Here is an 18,032-nt window from a genome sequence, read left to right on the forward strand (position 1 = left end):
TAAAGAAAATGTGGTATATATATAATGGAATATTTTCCAGCCTTGAAAAAGAAGGAAATTCTGCCAATTGAGACAACATGGATGAACCTGAAGGGTATTATGCTAAGTGAAATAAGCCAGACAGAGAAAGACAAATACTGCACGGTATCACTTATAGAAGGAATCTTTCTAGAAAGTTGAACTCATAGAAATAGAGTTGAATGGTGGTTTCCAGGAGCTGGGAGGTGAGGGAAATAGGGAGAGAATGGTTAAAGGGTACAAATTTTCAGTTATAAGATGAATAAGGTCTGAGGATCTAATGTATAACATGGTGACTATAGTTGCTAATGCTGTAGTGTGCAATTGAAATTTGCCAAGAGAGTAGAACTTAAGTGTTCTCACCAAAAATAATAATAATAATACTGTTTAATATGGGAAGTGATGAACATGTTAGCTCTATGGTAAGAATCCTTTCATAATGTATATGTATATCAGATCATCATATTGTACACTTTAAATATATCACAATTTTATACTTCCATAATAAAAATAGAAAAAAAAGATAACATCTAAACTCCTTTGCTTGGCCATTCAAACTCCGGCCCCAATCCACCTTTACAGTTTCTTCTTTGGCCAACCCCACCCCTGCCATCCCTCCAGCATAAACTCGACACTTAAGCCAACTAAAGCTCTTTGCAACCCACCAGTTTAATGTGCTCTTTAGGTCTCCTTAACTTCACACAAGTTCTTCCCACTGTCTGGAATATCCTTTTTCCTCTCTTGTCTCCTTGATCAACTCCTATTCATCCTTCAAAGCCCATCTCAGAAGATATCTATCTGTGTAGCCCACTTGATGTCCTCAAAAAGTGACAATTACTCTCTCCTCTGTGCTTCTACAGCACATAACAGCATGTAGTTTTATTATATAATTCATTCAGCTGTTTACTCGCAGCGGCCAGCATTAGACTGAGTTTCTGGAGGCCAGGGCCATGTCTTTTTTATCTTTGCATCACCATCATTTGGATCAAGGACAGAGCTGGAACCAGAACCCAAGCTTCTAAATCCAGTGTTCTATTCATTTTGCCATCCTGCTAGCCGGCCAGCCTCACTTACCACCCTTAGGCTTTATTAGCTGGATTCCTGGAGGCCTGTAACAAGCACAAAGCAAAGAGAATTTGGAATCAGGATATGATTTCTTAAACTTTCTTTTCAGCCCTCTGATTCAAAGTCCATGCAATTTGGTTTTTATCTTATTTCTGTCATAACTAGTTCATCCTGGGAAAATGCCTTAATCTTTCTAGGTTGCCTCAGTTTTCCCATAAGTTAAATAGATATAAAGAAACTTCGCCAAGTCTTTTTCATAGAGATGTTTTAAATATTAGCCAAACATTTAACAAGTATCTATTAAGGCCCTATCATGTAAAACCCAGAGCGAAATTTTATCCAAGGGGAAAAAAGATGAAAAATCATAGTCCCTGTTCCTAAGTAACTTGTCATCTAATAGATAAGAAAAAATGTATACCCTACTGTCAGTAATAAAATACAAAATGTGTTAAGTGCTATAAGAGAAGTACAAATTATGAGCTGTAGAAGAGTGAAGAAAGGAATTATATAATTGCTGTTTAAATACACCCTTTATTATATTCTAGAGACTGAGATTTTTGAAACTTCCAAATTATGTTAAAATATTTTATAATAAGAGTCTGCTTAAGTGCATGAGACACTTTATTAACAGGAGGCTTGGGGAATTCTGAAGGAGACTGTCCACCTCCTTAAGAATGCCAAGGGGGAAGGGTATCAGTTACGGCATATTAGTTCCACGGTAAAAAGCCACTGGGCTGAGCATTCAGAAGACAGAATGTTCTGGAACAAGTTGTCTTCAGAGGCGTCAGAAAACATCTCTCAGAATTAGGCAGAGAGCCCAGGAATCCTGGCCCACAGAGGCCAGCTGTGGTCCCCAGTGCCATCCAAATGGGTGCTTGGACCACAGACATGGGCTCTAGAGAAAAACACCTTCCTCATATGCAATCCACAGGATGCTAAGAATTATACAGAAAAAAAAAAAAAAAAACAGTTGGGAAACTCCTACTTGCACAGATTAAATAGATTCTTCTGTATTGTAGAACTTCTTGGATTCTTTAACATATTAATGTGCTTTAGAACTTTTGAAGAGGAAAATAAATACAGCGGTATTTCCCCAATTTATTAGACTACAAGCCTTACATTTTACAAAGCATTTCATGGAACTTGTGTCACACAGAATATTTTGGAAAACGCTGAAGAAAAAAGAAGGAATCTGAAACTTACCAGTTACTTCTTATATAAGTTTGCATATTTATTATAAACATGTAAGCATTTGATGGAGGAGTTTGTAGACATTGTACCCTTCATTCCTGTACCTTACTGAGTCATTGGAGCAAAGAGAAAAAGGGCTCAGAGAGAGAATGAATGACTGATTTTTAAATCTCAAATGTCTTGCCTGGCTTTATTATATTTTTCCTTCTTACAAATGCCAACAATGATGAAAACAAATGATGGACTGATCTCTCTGATCAAACTGCATTACTGGGATCCAGGCTGATTTTAAACAAATCAAGAAAAATACACACTTCCCAGAGTATACCTCTTAGGGGGAGATAGCTTTTGATTTTTGGGTTTTTTTTTTTTTTTTTTTTTTTTTTTTGCTTTAGCGGGCCTCTCACTGTTGTGGCCTCTCCCGACGCCGAGCACAGGCTCGGGACGCGCAGGCTCAGCGGCCATGGCTCACGGGCCCAGCCGCTCCGCGGCACGTGGGATCCTCCCAGACCGGGGCACGAACCCGTGTCCCCCGCATTGGCAGGCGGACTGTCATCCACTGCGCCACCAGGGAAGCCCGATAGCTTTGTTTTTAAAGTCCTCTGTGAACTTTCAAACAGCAAGGATCTGAACCAGGAGTGTCAACTAGAATTCTTTGGGGGTCCAGTTCTTATCTTATTCTGTTGGCTTCTCACTTACCTGGAAGACCAGAACCAAATGTAGGTGAGAATGTGCATTTGGATCCATTCATGAAGGACATGTTAGACGTTTAACCACCTCCCCATTCAACCGACACGTTTAGAGAAACGGCTGTGACCCAGCATGGTTCCAGAGGAAGAGAAAGATGGTCTTTCCCATGTATGAAGATAAGTAGATATACAAGGGTACAGTCTCCCAGATGTTTTAAGCTCCCAGATCTACCTCTGATTCCTTCCCACATCAGAGACGCTCAGTTCCTCATAAAAATTAAAAACGAGCTTTTGACCCTTTGATAACATTTATAGCCATTTTCGTGAACCACCACACATACTGCTTTCAACTCCCTTCCAATTGTGCAGGCTGCTGACCACCCGTCCTGTCCTCTCTTTCTCAATCTTGCCCCACAATTTTGCCCTAAATGAGAATCTCAGCTGCCCAGCGATGGCCCTTTCTCTCCTCCCCACGAAATGAACAATCTCTCTGGTCCTGCCACAACTCCCACTCTCCCACTTTCTGCCCCTGCTGACTCCGGGTGACTCCCCTCTGCACCCCCTGACCTACTGCCCCCTCCCTGAGGAGAAGCCTGCAGACCGATGGCCCCGCCCTCCCACTCACACAGAGCGCAGTCCGTTCTGCTTGTGAGGGCCGGGTGGCAAAGAGCCTGTGAACGACTGCACTGTTGGCCTCATCCACTTCCAGCAGCAGCAGTGTTTATCTCCAGGTTGAATGGTGGAATACAGGAAATAGTCTCCAAAGAAATCAAGCCAATCTGCCTAGAAGGGCTTAGAGTTCCCAGAGTGGAAGTTGATGCCCGAGAATAAGGCCTTCCTTGTTTTGACACTGGTCGGAGAATGGATTCAAATTTCTGAGAGAAATGATTTGAACCTAGACGTCCACAGCTCAGAATACACCCTGAAGGGAAGCCCACAGTATGTCTTGCCCTGTACACCTGCCCAGACAGGTAGTCAGGATTCTCAGGACAGAGAAAGGCTAGAAATAGCAGAAGAAACCCAGGTGAGCCATTTATACTAATCAACTGAATCTTTCATTCTCAAATATGAATGGACGACTAAGGATCAATAGAACATGAGGAAAATAAGTAGCAGAAAAGGGAAGGGTACTCTACTGCTGTGAAGATGGCTAAGTCAGCATTTTCTTCTTCCTTCTAGAAATCATCCAAAAGCACAAAGAAAGAAAATTTTTAAATCCAACAAATGATATTTTGGGTGAAAATAATAACAACAATGATAACAACAGCTAATGATTATAAAGCAATTATTCTGTACCAAGTATTGTTTGTAAAACTTTGTACACACTGACTCATTTAACTCTGCACTAAATCATAGATATAACTACTATACTGATTTTTTTTCTGATGAAGTTATTTAGGCACAAGATATTAAGTAATCTGTAGAATGTCACAGAGGCAACAAATCGAGAACTAAGATTAGAACCAAGGCAGTTTGATTCTAGGGTTCACAGTCTTAACCTTTGTACACTGTCACTACCTTCCATGACAGATAGAGTATGCACATTCTGAAGAATGTGTAATGTAGGGTCAAAGCAGATTAAATCAAGCAGAAGACAGAAATGAAGGAAAGAAATACAGAGAATAAGGAGAGAGACTGGTAGCAGCATATGTTAGAAAGCACCAGCAAAAGTACACTTAGGGAAAGCCAGGAGTGCACTGAAATGCAAAATGTATCTATAATTTGCCACAGTTAGTATGGGTTCTAAGGTAAACATGTCTGGTGGCAGAAGTTCTTCTGTTTCTGGTTGGTTCAGAGATGCAGAGGAGGTGAGCTAGAAAGAATACAAGTAAATGCACCAGCACTTTATGCCCTCCTTTATGGCAGAATATGACATATCCAAGTGATACGTCAGGGAGGAATCTGTATCTGTAGCAGCAGGGAAGACTTTGGGTTGTGAAAAACAACTAGTCTTGGTGACTTGCCTACACACACCCCACTCCACTCCACCCACAGAGACCTAATGTTGGCTTTAGGAAAATGCAACTTATTAAAAGACAAAAATTAAATGGGAACTTAACAAAAATTGAAACAAAGATATCCAAGAATAAAAGCAGCAAAACTTGATAAGAAATGAACAACATTTACTAAAAATTATTGCTATGAAACAGATGAAAGTTATGAATAAGTGTTTCTCAGGAAATTAAAAGTAATTAATTGAAGCAATTGCCTCTATGAAGCACGATTACAAAGCAGAAGTGTGAAAACTCAGGGAGAAAAAGGAATAGGGCAACAGGAACAGATAAAATATGAGCTGGCTCATTTAGGAGAAAAATATTAGGTTGATCTGTATGAAATTTTTGTGCATCAAAAAATGGTCAAAACTTGGTTATTGCATATGGTTAGCAAAATAGAAGGAAAAATACAAAATAAAACCAAACCATCATAGAAATAAAATTGAAATTGGAAAAAGCATCAGAAATTATCTAGCTTGTGAAAAAATAAAAGACAAAGGATATTAATTTAAAAATGCACAAAATAAAATGGAAATAAAAGGTCTAGAAGAAATAAAGAAAAAATATATATATACAGGAGCGATACAAAGGAAATCCAACGTAATTGCAGACCCAAAGAAGGAAACCAAAAACAAATAACAGACAAATATTTAAGTTATAATGTGGCTAAAAATTTCCTGAAATAAAGAAAAACTTGAATCTATATAAAAAAAGGGCACAAACGGTAGCCAGAGAAAATTGACCAAGAGCAGTCAAAACTAAGTCATTGCAGTAAAGTTTCAGACTTCAAAGATTAAACTCCTTTAGTCAATGAAAAAAAAAGATCACTTTTAAGTGGGGTACAAGTAAGGATAGCTCCATATTTCATTGCAAAATGAGACTGAAGACAGAAAGGAACAGAGGCAGGCATGAAAGTGGTGGCATGTTTACTTGCTTAATAACCATGACTATAGACCATTGAGTCCTAGTGTAGTTTTCCCACAAACAATGAATAAAGTGTGCCCACTGAAATACAACACAAAGTCAAATTGGAAAAAAAAAAGAAATAGTGCCAAAAATAATAGAGCAACACCTACACAATATTCAGGAAAAGAAAGGCTGACTCAAAGGTTTTATATCCAGCTAGACTAACTCTGTTTAGTTACAGGGAAGCAATTTTGAGCATGCAAGCACTCAGGGAGCGTTGGTCCGGTGAGCAATTCTTGAGGAAACTACTAGAAATAAACTTTGGCAAAGAAAGTGATAACTAAGGACAGTACAGAAAAATAATATTCTGTGAAAATTAATTATATTTACCTATATTTTTAAGGTGGCAAATTTAAGATAAAATCAAAGGTGGAATTACAGTGACAACCCAGAATGTAAATATTATTGGTCAGCCCTTGTAGAAATGATCAGACTAATAAAATTAGGAGAGGGGAAAAAGAAAATGGGAAGCAAACTAATTTCACTGATTGAAAGAGGCAAGTTAAAGTTTCTACAATATCTGGGAGTCAAAATATATTATTTAATAGTGCAAAGATAAATACTAAAACATATAATATTATTGACTAGCATCAGGTAATAGTAGAAAAGGAAAGAGGAAAGAGAAGAGAAGGAGATACATTAAGTTTTTCATTGTTCATAAGGACCTAAAAAGTTGAGGACCGGGCTTCCCTGGTGGCGCAGTGGTTGAGAGTCTGTCTGCCGATGCCGGGGACACAGGTTCGTGCCCTGGGCCGGGAAGATCCCACATGCTGCGGAGTGGCTGGTCCTGTGAGCCAGGGCCTCTGAGCCTGCGCGTCCGGAACCTGTGCTCCACAACGGGAGAGGCCATAACAGTGAGAGGTCCACGTACAGCAAAAAAAAAAAAAAAAAAAAAAGTTGAGGACCAAAGGTATTACCTAAAGTTATAATCATAAAGGTAACCACTATAATATAATAGAAACCTTCCTAAATATCAAGGAAACAATATACAGAAAGCAAGTAGAACAAACCACATAATAGAATATATATATTCTATAGTAGAATATACATATATATGTATGTATGTATATATATATATATATATACAAAATTTAAGATAATATGGTAAAACTAAACATATTTCTCATACTAAAAATATGTACACTAAATTTATCATTCTAAAGAAAACATTTTTTTTCAGACAGGATTATAGAGCAAAACTCAACTTTAGGCAGTGATATATTCAGCAAATGAAAATAAACGAAAAAGGAGTGGATGTTCAGACAAGGTGGAATTAAGACGAAAATTAGTTGAATAAAAATAAAGAATGATAATTTAGAATGCTAAAGGGTAAAATTCATAATGCAGAAATATCATTAAGAAAGCAGAAATTCAGAAATATAAAGAAACATCATAATACAGAAGACTTTAATTCACCTCTTTCGATCCATCAAGATCAAGTGGAAGGGGGAAAAATAGCTAATCATATGAGTAAGTGACATAAAGGATCTGTCCAGGAAGATGAATTCTCTTCCCCAAAAGAGAAAAATAACAAAATGGAAGAGCAAAGAAATCAAAGAAATAATAGAAGAAAACTTTCTAAGGTCTAAATATAATAAGGAAACAACTAGTACATTCATGATTAATGAAAAATGACACACATCTAGACAAATCCCCATGGAATATCAGAACATCAGTGATCACAAACAGATACTAAAAGTGTCCAGAGAGAAAAACTGTATCAGACTTGTAGTGGTAGGTAGGCTTTAAGATGGCTCACAATGATCTCTGTCTCCTGGAATCCATGTCTTTGTGTAATCCCCACCCTCTGAGCATGAGCAGGACCTGTGACTCACTTCTAACCACTAGAACATTAGACTCCTTAGCTTCAGCTTCCTCATCTGTATAAATGTAGGATTGGACTAGATAATACTTAGTATTCTTTCAAGTCCAAAAGTTCTATTTATATTTAATCTTAAACAAAGTAAGTGTCTGGTGTTTTAAACTGCTAAGTTTGTGACAATTTGTTATGCATCACTAGATAACTGATACATTGGCATCAGATTTCCCTTTAACATATGGAGAATCAGGAAAAGCTTTTGAATTTGGATTATATTTACAGCTAAATTATCAATTAAGTAAAGCTAAATCATTTCAAATATTATTTCTGAAAATAATTTTTAGAAGTTTGCCTCCTACGCATAACTTCTTTTAAAATATATATGAGAGGTTGTATTTGAGCAACACAAAAAAAGGGACTAAGGGGAAAACAGGGGATCCAAGAAGTATAGTGGAACTAACCCAAGTGTTCTTTAAAATCTGAGATGGACAGCTGTGTAGCAGCTCCAGAAAGCAGTCTTTCAAAATTGATTATTTAACAAGTGGTCTGATTAAAGAACTGAATGAGCTTCGTGATAGGAGACCAAAGGAACAACAATTTATTCAAAATACCTCAGGCTAATAAAGCCCCAGAAACTTTACTAAGATGGCAATGTCTTATAATTTTATAGGACTTGTTTTTCACCCTTCTGATACACGAATCTAGGGTAGCTGTTACTTTCTGCTCTCAAGGACTTATCAGCATAATTTTTTTTTTTTGCAGTACGCGGGCCTCTCACTGTTGTGGCCTCTCCCGCTGCGGAGCGCAGGCTCCGGACGCGCAGGCTCAGCGGCCATGGCTCATGGGCCCAGCCGCTCCGTGGCATGTGGGATCTTCCCGGACCGGGGCACGAACCCGTGTTCCCTGCATCGGCAAGTGGACTCTCAACCACTGCGCCACCAGGGAAGCCCAGCACAATATTTTTAATATGGTATATGGTGGAATGGTGAGTCAGAGAATTTGCCTGCAGATTAAACCTTAGCATGGTTAATGTAACTCTGAGGTTTTAGAAGTTTTGCTAACCCTGCCAGCAAACTATTCTGATATTTGGGAGATAATATTTCTGAGTAATTATGATGTGCAGCCAGATTTGGGAATTCTTGATATGAAGATGAAGGTGTAGCCTTTAAGTTGTTTAAAACAAACCATGAAAGAGACTGGAAGTCAGACATACAGCATCTCCCCAAGAGAGCAACTTAACTTCTGTTCCTCATCTGGTCTAGATTGTTGTTCTGATTGTGTGTGTGTGTGTGTGTGTGTGTGTGTGTGTGTGTGTGTGTGTGTGAGAGAGAGAGAGAGAGAGAGAGAGAGAGAGAAAAAGAGAGAGAGAGAGAGAGAGAGAGAGATACTGCCCTTTCACTCTTATTTTACTCAATAGAAATTCTATGATCATTGTGGAGATGAAAGAAAAGGCAGAGCAGAATTTGTCTCTTGATGTCATCTATTAAGTGATATTAGAACAACCAGATGGCTTAACCATACAGGGAACTTTAGGTCATATAAAAGGCTACCACTTGGGCATTTCTTTTAAATCCTGACCTTAGCTCCCAGGACTCAGGTTATGATTCCTTTGTTCTGGTTCTGTGGGCACAAAGACCAGCCACTAGCTGTAGTGAAATCAATATCCTTACCCTATGTAGCTGTACATAATTACAAATAACTGTAACTATATATTTTTGTATACTGTTTATATGTTTTATTTACCAATCATGTGAAAATTTCTATGTAGACAATGTTCTAAAAATAGCAGGTGTATGATTCTTTGTCTAAAAGAGTTTTAGAAGAGTTTCCAACATCCATGATTCTCAGTCTTCATAATAGTTTCTGGTTAATTGAAAAATAATTGTATCCATTCATGTTTATCAGATCGTACTCTGCTCAGAAAAGTGTGAAAATATGAGGTTGAAAAATGTACTCAACTGGAAAAAAGGAGACTGTTAATGTTTTAAATCACGTTTTCTCTTTCTTTCAGCTTCTTCCCTAAGAAGAGAAAGGGGAGCAGGAATTACCCCTCAGCAAGCTGAAGGTAGACTGTATCAAAAATCCGTCCTTTTACTGACGAGGTTTCAACGACCACGGGCTGTTGCAAGATGACTCAGATTCTGTGCAGTTGGAAAGTTGAAGGCAGTTCCCTGGAGGAAGTTTAGATTTTAATCTGACCTAGAGCATTGTAGGAGTCCAAGTCAAAGGTTCATGATGATTTGGGAGACCAGCTTTTCATCTTTATGGTTAAAATAAGAATTACAATGAAGTTATTGATAGCAGTCTAAAATGCTGTATGCTTTATTCAAAATACACTTTGGACTCTCTACCCTTTGATCAATGTCCTTCACCGTTTTAATAAGCTGTTCTTTTAAGTTGTCTCAAAAGGCATTGCAGGTGGGTAGAAAAGGATGCTGATGCCTTTCCTAGCTGTATCTACAGGACAGGATGATGAAACTACACCAGTCACCTGATGCCCATCCATTCTGGTTGACGACAAACTCCCCAAAAGGGAAAGCCAGCCTGTTGAAAGCTGGACTTGCAATCCTGATCCCGTAAGTCCTTGTAATAGGATGCTGTCACACTGAGAACATCAAGTAAAGGGGAGGTAAAATCCTTTTCTGCAATGGACTCCTCACCACTCTCCGTAGACGTGCCGCTGTCCTTTCCCACATCCATCTCCTGAAACTCCTTCAGGGCAGTTAGAGTCGGGCCAGCACTTCCTTCTCAACATCTCCAGTGTCAAGCTCTGTCTTCCAGCCTTTGGGTGGGTTGGCTTCTGCCTCTCTGCCCCTCCTGCATGAAGGCACAGGTATCACATCTACTCCCTTCCTATAGTTTCAAGTCTTATTTCAGTGCCGGCATCATGAAGGAATAGCTATTATCTCTCACGCCCAAGACATTTTGAAGATATTATTGCCCACTCTGCCTTCTAGTTCTTACTCATCTTTCGAGATTCATCTCAGGTGTCACTAACATTCATTCAACAAATATTTATTGAGCGCCTACTACACAGGCACTCTGTCAAACATTAGGAGTACAGCAGTGAATAAAGTCAGACAAATCCACAGCCTCACAGAATGGAACGCACCTTCAGTGAACAGATGAGTCACCTCTTCTAGGACCACTGGTTTGGGTCAGCTGCCCCAACCCTTGGCTTCACTGGCACTCTGTGTGTTTATTACGTCTTCCTCACACTGGACATCAGTGTCTGCATCCCCACAGGTTTGCGGGGGCTTTAGGAGGTGGAACTTGCCTTTTTGTTTTTCTTGCCCCTCTAGTACCTGGAATGAAGTAGGTGCTCAACAAATGCTTGTTGAACATGAACATGTGAATGTTAAATAAAACAGTGCAGAATACGACTGGTTGCCGCGCCAGCATCCATTCCCTTCCTCCTTCCTAACTAAACAAAAAAAAGTTAGTATAGTTCAGGGAATCTATCCTCCCCCCACGGTCATGTGTTGCCCCAATCCAAAATCATCCAAATGATACAGAATTTGTACCAGGACTGGAGTGCTGCAAGAAACAGAGTCTATAGTTAGGCTGAACAGAAGAAGGGAAAGTGGAGAGCAGGGATGTCCTGGCATCCCTAGCAGCGAAGTTGGTGACTCTTGTTATATGATGGTAAAATTCGCAAACTGTCACTTGTGGAACCTCAGGACACCAGTCACGTGCTTACAGAAACAGTAGTATTAGGGAAGTACTAAGGGGAATTCAGAATATTGGCATCTTTTATGTCTTGCAACCTTCAGTCAGGTTATACGTGAATGAGACCAGCTCAGACTAAAGGTGACCTATCTGAAAACAGGGGGGAAAAAAGACAGCTTTGCTTAAGAGAGGTGCTTTCCGTCTGTCTGTCTATTCTCTGAGATTGAAATGGATTGACTAAGAGTCCAATAACTTGACGCCTTTCAGGGTTGAAAAAGCAGAATTCTCTAGTCTTAGATAAAATCGGTGGGAGCAGAGGCAAAGAGGCAGGAGATGAAGCAGGAGATAAGATTGAGCCCAGCTCTAATCCGGATCCCCAGGCCTCTCCCAGCACCTTCTGTTCAGCATTCTCCACCAGACAAAGGAGACACTCATGCTTATTGTGAAGATGCTGGCTGGGAAAAATCAGATTATGGGTGGTATCTCCCCGCCAAGCTATTGTTTCAAATTGCCTCAAGGCAGAGGCCATTGAATGAAGGGCCAGGGTGATGGACAGAACCCAGAGGCCAGATGGGCGGTGGGAATTCTCAGACTCAAGGACTATGACAAGATCTTTGCCCCATGGAATTGACTGGGCACAAACAGATTAGAAGCCAACCACCATAATGGAAAAGAATATGTTTAAAAAGTATATATATGTATTGATATAACTGGGGTCACTTTGCTGTACAGCAGAAATTAACACAATATTGTAAATCAACTATACTTCAATGAAAAAAATGATTAGAAGCCAGCCATGTTTTTAAAAGAAATATATTATTGGCTGTTTAACACATAAAGCAATACCCAGGCCCACCAATAGGAAGTGGGCTGCTAAGTTTCTATAGCCCCCACCCCCCCAAAGGGGATTCTTCTCTGTGCCCTTCTCAGATTTGGCTTTGAAAGACAAAGAACAGCAGTGATTCTGCAAAGTGCAGGTCCAGGGGCTGCCTGACACCAGTGGGCTCCTTCCTCCGCCAGGGCACAAGTGTCACAATTCCTGCTCTGTGGGCCAGTGACCAGTAGGTGCCGTTTCCTATTCTTCCCTGAATGAGGTTTGACCACAGCTGTTCAATTTTTTTTCAACCACTGAATTTGGGGTGTTGGGTGTTAGGAACACATTCTTGTGAAATAAAATTCACATTTTATGGCAAGACATGACAAATTTAAACATAAAAATTCTTTTCTGCCCTTTGACCTCCTCTCCCCCCACCTGCACTGTACATCGTGTATCTGCATCGACCAAACCCCTCGCATTGTAAGAAATACCTGCTCAGCCATAAACAGCAATATTCTCCCAGCATCAACAAGACAACTCCGTAAAAGATAACATTCCTTCTTGATCTTGTAAAGGGTCACACGACCCACCACGTTGGCACTTAGATCTGGATTATGTAAATCGTCAATAATATGCCATTTGACGTACGCCCCTCTGTCTCAAAAAACTTGTATAAACTGTGGCTTGACTTCTAAGGGGATAGAACAGTTCTCAGAGCTTTCTGAGATGTTCTTCCTGGATTATAATCCTCAAATTTGGCTCGAAATAAAATTTTCCATATCTTTTTAGACCGACTTATTAATTTCTTGTTGACATCCTTAACAAAACAGAGTCCCGCCACAGCATGGGGGGCGGGGGTGTGAATCAAGGCTTCCAGAACAACGTGAATCCTAAATTGAGATCTGAAGGATCAGAAAGGACACTGGGAGTCAAGAGTAGGGTGGGAGCGGGGAGGGTGAAGACAGAAGGCACTCTTAGAAAGCCCCACTCCGGCTGATGAGAATGGATTGGAGCGGGGAAAGAGGAGGGGGGACTGGAGGCCCATTGGGAGGCAGCTGATATAATCCAGCCTTGAATGCCAGACTCTGGGTTTTATTCTCGTTTGCCTTTGTCGGCATATCCTGATGTCCTTGCTAAACCCCTCAGGGCAGGGCCTTGGGTCTGTCCCAGGACTGGAGCCTCAGGGAAAGTGAAAGCAAGCCTGCAAATGCTCAGTCCCCTTCTGTGTCACTTGTCCTTGAGCCTATCTGCCCCTTCAGGAAAGTCTCCGGCCCCAAGGTCAGTGCAGCTTGCAGAAGATTCATTCTGATAAAGACTTGAGTCCTGATAAGCTTCCTTCCTCGCACCTCTGATGAAATAGCCCCGAAAAATCCCTTCCCTGTGTACTTTCTATACCCAGCTAACCTCCCAGATTAATTAGATACTCCCAGTAGCTAAATACGACAAGAAAACACAATTTCCCTAGAGCCATTTTGTTCCCTGGATCTTTTCCATCATTAGAACATAGAGTAATTTAATTTGGGCTCCCGGGTCAACCACACTGTTTAGAAGGTACTTTGGAGGCAGAGGCACTTCTCTGAGACTGTGATTTCAACTAAAAGCAAGTATATCCTTGAAAACCTGGCTACCCAAATAGCAGCAGAGGTTTCTAAAAGATGGAATCTAATAGATAATCCTGCTCAAAATATTTATGAAATTGTTTTAAGGGCCCTTACCAACCCACTAAGGAGTCCCTTTGCACAAACATGTAATGTATGATTTCAAAGAGGCCTCTTTACCAGGACCCCAAGGTCTCACAAGAGGAGTCTGCTTCAGACAGGAAAGAAAAGCATGAGATAAGAGGACCGCACATCCGCTCAAGTATTTGTATTTGGAGGTTTGCATTAAAAAGAGAATCTCTTTATACCATCCTGATTGGGGATTTTCAATTAAAGCTGAGTCCACCAGTTTTAACTTGGTTCAGCAGAGCAGAGCAGAGGAGGGGGTGCCTTGCGGGGGTGGCCCTGAGCCAAGGAGGCTTCCATTGGATGTGTTGACCAGAGCAAGGGAAGATGGGGAGATGGCCTGTTCCCTGGAGTTTGCAGGCGTGGTTTATAAGAAAAGGGAATGGGCAGCTCTTGGAGTGGGGGCCCCTCCAAGGGAGAGAAAAGGGGTCCCTCTCACACTCCCTCTTGCTTTTCTGAAAAGTAAAGCAGTCAAGGAGGAGTTGGCAGGATACTAAAGAAGGCAGCAGCGGAGATTGCCTTGACCTTTCACAAAATGGAAAGCCCTTTTAGTGCTTCGTCAATGGCTGGCATTTTGGAGTGCCCACTCTCTGCTGACTAGTCACGGGGTAAAGGGTTTCAACTGTATTATTTCACTTATTCATTTATCTCTCCCACCCCCAACAAACCTATGAGTAGATACTCTATTTTTATTCCCATTTTCTAGCTGAGAAAACTGAGGCTCATGGAGTTTGAGAAATTCATGAAAAGATAGCTGGCAATAGGTAGATCCAAAATTGGAATTCACATCTGAGTTCCAGGCTCTAAACCACTAGGGCAGACAGTATCCCCTTCGAAGGAGAATGAGATCCACTTGTCTTACATCTTGGTCCATCCTACTCCCAACTCTTGGAGACCAAGTTTGAAACCCCCTTGGATTGGTCAGTCAGTGAACTTGGTGGGCATATTCCAGGAGGGGTGTCCCCAGACAAGCAGCTATGTGTCTAGTGACTGATTGATGAGATGGCGCTGTCCTGAGGGAAGTAGGAGGACCTGCGGCATCTCGTTCTAGGCTCCCTCCCACCCAGAAAACCTACTGGCTTAGCTGCTATCAGGAGAGTGGCCTGCTAGGGAGAAGGAGGTGTCAGTTGGTCAGCAGACAGACAAACAAATAGAAAATGCCTTTCCTGAACATTGTCCTGAGCACTGTGGGAAGAAACAAAAGAGAAGAAATAGAAGCCTTCAAGGACCTTGCTGTCTGGTTGGAGAGACAAGATAAACAGAGTGAGCCATCTAAGGGCCTTTCAAAGCAACAGGCAAACATGAGCCTTTCCAAGCAGTGCAGGGGCAACACAGGAAGCACAGAACACAAGAGCAAGCCGGTGTGTGTGGTGGAGGAAGAGGGTGAGAGGTGAGGGGCATGCCTGAAGAAGATTTCCTGCAGGATGGGTGCTTGGCCATGGCGAGCTGGAGCAGAGGAGGGAAAACATCCAGGAGAGTCTAACTGGGACCACGCTCCAGGAGACTGCTCCCCTGTCCCTGGACCACACAAAAAAGGGGTGGGACTTAAAAGGCTCCAATTTGGAAACCTGACGCTACCTACCTCCAGACTCAGCGCCCTCCACAGTCCTTGGCTGGATGGACCCCTTTGTTCCTCATGTCTCCTATCCCCATGGCTCTGCAAACCACCTCATGGCAGGAATCCTTTGCCTCCTCAGAGCCCTGCATCTTTTGCACGGAGTAGGTGTTGCCAATGTTCTTCTCCCCAAAACCCATCTTTTGGCTTCTGTCACAGCTGTTCGGTTATGTTGGCTGAGAATTTGAACTGTAGTCTGAGGATTCTTGAACCCTTCGAAACTCAAGAGAATGAATCCATAAAAATATTTGCAGGAAGGGACTGGCTATCAGCCACAGGATTTCCCATCTACTAGTAGCCACCTACCATGACTATGTGTCAGTTCATCCTCCACGTTGAGGGAAATACCCTAATGAAAACCCCAAACCCCTTTTCCTGTAGGGCTCACAGGCTCTTGTCTTCCAGGGTTGGGGGGATCCTATACATTGATTCATAGACATATAGGTCTGGAGACCCCCTTACCCAGTGTTTCTCCAAAGGTGTTGTAGAGATGACCTGCATCAAATGTCCTGGTGGTTGGTTTAAAATGCAGACTCCTGGGCCTGGCTATAGAACCATGGCACTAGAATCTCTGGGATCTGGGATTGGAAGTGGCTTTTCAACAGCTCTCTAGAAACCCTCATATGCAGAGGAATTTGCATCTATAACCTAGTCCACAGTTCGGAAATGAAGAAACCAAAGCCCTGAGAAGTTATGTTCTTGGCTTATACCACCATCAGGACATGTACCCAACAAATGCAATCTTGAGTTTAATAGAAAGAAATGAAATTGAACTGTGGAATCATGACAGCCCAGTGTGAGAACCCAGACCTTCAAAAAAAAAAAAAAGAATAACATTAGTTAGAAGGAAAGTAGACCATAGTCATGGGAAAATTCCCAGCTTTCTGAAAATGTGTTTTCTTTAAGAGGTTGGGGAGGCTTGCTACAGAGCAGGTGGAGATTGTGTTGTGGTACCCAGATCACTGAGTGCGGGGAACGGGGCAAAGGGTTCAGAATGGGGAAGCAGTGGGCTGCCAAGGAAACTCTACCTGCTCCACAGTTATGCCTGGGGCTGGATCCTGAATCAACAGAATTCCATATAATACATATGTGCCTTGAAGAAAGAGAGAGAGAGGGACAGCGATTTGATGAGTTTAGAGGAGCTGAAGGGGCAGTCGGGATAATTCTCTTAGGAAAAGGGCACATCACAGTGTAGTAACCTTCACCCATCAGGTCTGGCAACTTGCCTGTTTTCCAGAACATTTTGGAAACACAGGCGGCTAAATTATTCCTTCCTACTTGCTCCTTCTGTGAGAGAGGTAAAAGCAAAATGATTTACCTCTGAGCATGTTAGAAGCACCTCTTGGGAGGTTCCCAGCTGTGGACGCTGAAAGATCAGAGAATCAGAGGTAGTGCAAGGAGGGTGGGGAGTGAGGAAGAGGCAGTTCAATGAGGCCAATAAAATGAAAGGAGTGATATGAGTAGTATTTATGGCACCCGGGAGCCTGAGGACTCTCCCAAGTAGGATACAGCCAAGACTCCCAGAGCTGACCTTGAAATGGAGCTTGGAGAGGGGGAAGTGGGAGGGAACAGGATAGTCACACTGAGGCGGAGGAAGAACTACTTCCTCTCTGACCCGGGGCCTCCACATTCCACAGGGTAGCTTCTAAAAGGGTGGGAACTGGCAAAACCTTTCTTAGAAGGAACAGGAGTTTGCTTTCCCTGGGAGAAGCTAAAGAAAGGGGGAAGCTAATTAAATGAAAATTGAGGAAGCTCCTGGGCTGCACACAGGCTGAGAATAATCTGGGAGTGGTCATCAATCATCATAAACTAGCACTTACTCAGCATCTTCCCCCCAAGGGCGCACAGTACAGGCTCAGGATGTGACTGAGGCCACTGGTCACAGAGACTCCCTCGGAGCCTGAGAAGGAGTGGAATAGGGCGTCAGAACTAAAGAACCCAGACTGACATTGTAGTGTGAACCAGCCCCAAACACTTCTCTCTCTCTATGAGAATTAACACATCATTCATTTGTGAGTGGTCATGGCTGTATTAGGGACTTTCTTTTAATTTTCAATTTTTCATGTTTATGCTTTGTCTCTCCTGCTAGAATGTCAAGTCCCTGAGGTCAGACTAAAGGGTCCCTCTAGTAAATTTCTTTTTATCTCCCCATCACTCCATCCATCCACCTACCTACAATTGTGTGGTATTGTTCCCCATGCTTCTCACAGCTAGAAATGCAGAGGGAAACAGTGCTCAATCTCTAACTTTGATGAGTATACAGTGTTGTATAATACATATATACATATATGTGGGTTTTTTTTTTTTAATTTTTTAATTTTTTGGCTGTGATGCGTGGCATGTGGGATCCTAGTTCCCTGACCAGGGATCGAACCCATGTCCCCTGCCTTGGAAGCGTGGAGTCTTAACCACTGGACCGCCAGGGAAGTCCCATACATATATGTGGTATTGTACATAATCCAACA

The sequence above is a fragment of the Delphinus delphis genome, chromosome 1 (assembly GCF_949987515.2).
Source record: "Delphinus delphis chromosome 1, mDelDel1.2, whole genome shotgun sequence".
Classification (NCBI taxonomy): domain Eukaryota; kingdom Metazoa; phylum Chordata; class Mammalia; order Artiodactyla; family Delphinidae; genus Delphinus; species Delphinus delphis.